Source organism: Ursus maritimus, unplaced genomic scaffold (genome assembly GCF_017311325.1).
Source record: "Ursus maritimus isolate PB19 unplaced genomic scaffold, ASM1731132v1 scaffold_27, whole genome shotgun sequence".
Lineage (NCBI taxonomy): Eukaryota > Metazoa > Chordata > Mammalia > Carnivora > Ursidae > Ursus > Ursus maritimus.
The window spans coordinates 39,335,411-39,337,904 of NW_024425230.1; positions in this window are offsets into that span (position 1 = coordinate 39,335,411).

The following is a 2,494-nucleotide window of genomic DNA, read 5'->3' on the forward strand; positions in this document are numbered from 1 at the left end:
GTGTGTCAATCTTCACGTTAACGAAGGGACACTGTGAAGGCGTTCACGTCCTTCCATGAGGCCGAGGAAGTGTTTGCCCCGAGGGCTTTAGGGATGCTGGCATGGTGCTGGCAAAGGGGCACCAAGTGGTTTGGCAGGCCTGGCGGGAGGTGCGGCACTGTGCTCCCCTTATATAATCTTAGGAAGGTCACTTGACCTCCTAGCCTGTTGGGGCCTCAGTCTCCTGCTCCATAAAATGAAAGATGGACCGGGAGTGTTTTAAGGGCTTCTGTAGCACTGATGATCCTGAGTTTTCCGTTTCCCACGGCCGGTCTGCCTTGGGATAAGGACCATGCAGGTCCTGCGCCGAAGGGATGGGAGGCTGCTTGTCTTCCCAACACAGAGCACCGTTAGAGAGGGACTCCTGCATGTTCCACGGAGCCAACACATACGCCTCTGTTCTTTCAGGAGGACCACAATTCCACCCGAGGCCAGGCTGGCACCACACAAGTCCACAGTCGGCAAGAACCACAAACCAACCCCCTTGGGTGGCATGGTCTAGGCGCACTTTATTTAGAGGAATCCACACAGAGATGTTCCAGTTCTGTCGGGCATATGATTATACGGTTTTGATGTGACTTGGCTTACGGGAAGTCAAAAGTACTGGCTGCCAATCCCAGCTCACATCACATTTACTGTGCCCTGCCTCGGTTTCCCTTTTTCTCAAATTGGCCGTAGAGCTGTTACTTATCTTATAGGTATGCTTGGTTCTGTCCTGGTCTCCAAATCTCTTTTTAAAGAAATACAAGTCTTGAGGCACCTGGGGGGCTCAGTCAGTTAAGCGCCTGACTCTTGGTTTCGGCTCAGGTCGTGATCTCGGGGTCATGGAGTCGAGCCCACATGGGGCTCCATGCTCAACATGGAGTCTGCTGGAGATTCTCTCTTTCCCTCTCCCTTTGCCCCTTTCCCCACTCGCATGTTCTCTCTCTCTAAATAAATAAAATCTTAAAAAAAAATACAAGTCTTTACATAAATCCTACATAAATCCAAGTTTTGAAGTAACTTTGGGCTGAAGCCAGATTTGAAGTCAGGCAAGATCTCAAGCTTCGTCCTGTTTTCTTCCTTGAAATCCAGTGGTTCCAAGGAAGACAGGTGGCCATACCTAGTGGGGGGAGCAGAGGAAAAGGAAGAAAGATAGTAGCTTTCACTTTGTTCATCAAGCCCTTACTGAGAGAGAGGTGAGGATCTGAGCTGTTAGCATTTTCCGAGGTCCCTTTTGAGGTGGGTGCCAAAGGGCAGGCTCTCAGTCTTTCCTCTCCAATTAGAGGTGGGAAGAAAAGGAAGGCTCTCTTCCTAATGTAAATTTCTATCAACAGTCAAGAGGGCCACTGGTCAGTGCATTCTGATTCTGGGCGAATCGCCATTAGACATAAATCTAAAGTTAATGCAGTGTTACACCCCTCCCCACCTTCCTTATTTCTTTGAGGAGACGCATCACCACCCAAACATTGCAGGCTCATTCAGAAATTACCTTCTCTCCAAGAGCTCATTTTTTCCTGGAAAGTCTTTGGTTTGATCCTCTCAGGGTTGTAACATTTATTTTCAGATATGATTTTAAATTTCAAAAGTAATTTAGAATTAAATTTAATTTAAAAAGTTATCCACGGAGATAAATACATACACAGATACATATATACACATACACACCCATAAAAATCTGGTAAAAATTAAAATATTATAAAAGTATTCAACAAAAATTTTCCTGTGTATTATTTCAAAGCTGTTTTATGCATAAAAAAAGTATTTTTTCAGCTCTACCGACTGGTAGAGCATGTGACTCTTGATCTCAGGGTTGTAAGTTCGAGCCCCACACTGGGTGTAGAGATTACTTAAAAATAAAATCTTAAAAAATATTTTTTCAAGCAAAAAAAAAGATGTTCTGTTTAATTTTAAAGCTACTTTAACTCAAGATAAAGTCGAAAGGCAGAAACCTGTGGATTTAAAAAACAATTAAAAAAAGCCCGGGCTGTAATTGTTTTAAATGATGTGTTGATGTGTTGAGTTTAAAAATATTTTGATATGTTCCAACGCATGAAAAACAAGATGCTGTGAATCATTGACTGTCCTGAATAAACTGTCCAATATGATTATATATTTTTGTGTTCACTTGGCAAGGTCACCTTGATGAGTTTACATAATAATATACAGAAAACAGAAAGCTACCAAATAAACTGGGGTGTGCAGGCAGGGAGGGGAAGAGCAGAATCACCACTTAGAGAATAGGCCTGGAGAATGGAAAGAGTTGGAGAGAAGCTCCGGCCCGGGCTTTCCTGCAGGGTTTTCTGCAATGATGGAGAGGCTCATGGTCTGCATGAAAACAGCGGCTGCTAGTGCTGTTGAGCACTTGAAAGGCGAGGGACCCAATTTTTCATTTCATTTGGTTTTAATTCATTTGAATTTAAATAGCCGCATGGGTTGGCTATTTTGGCAACGGACAAATAGAAGAAGCAAAGGG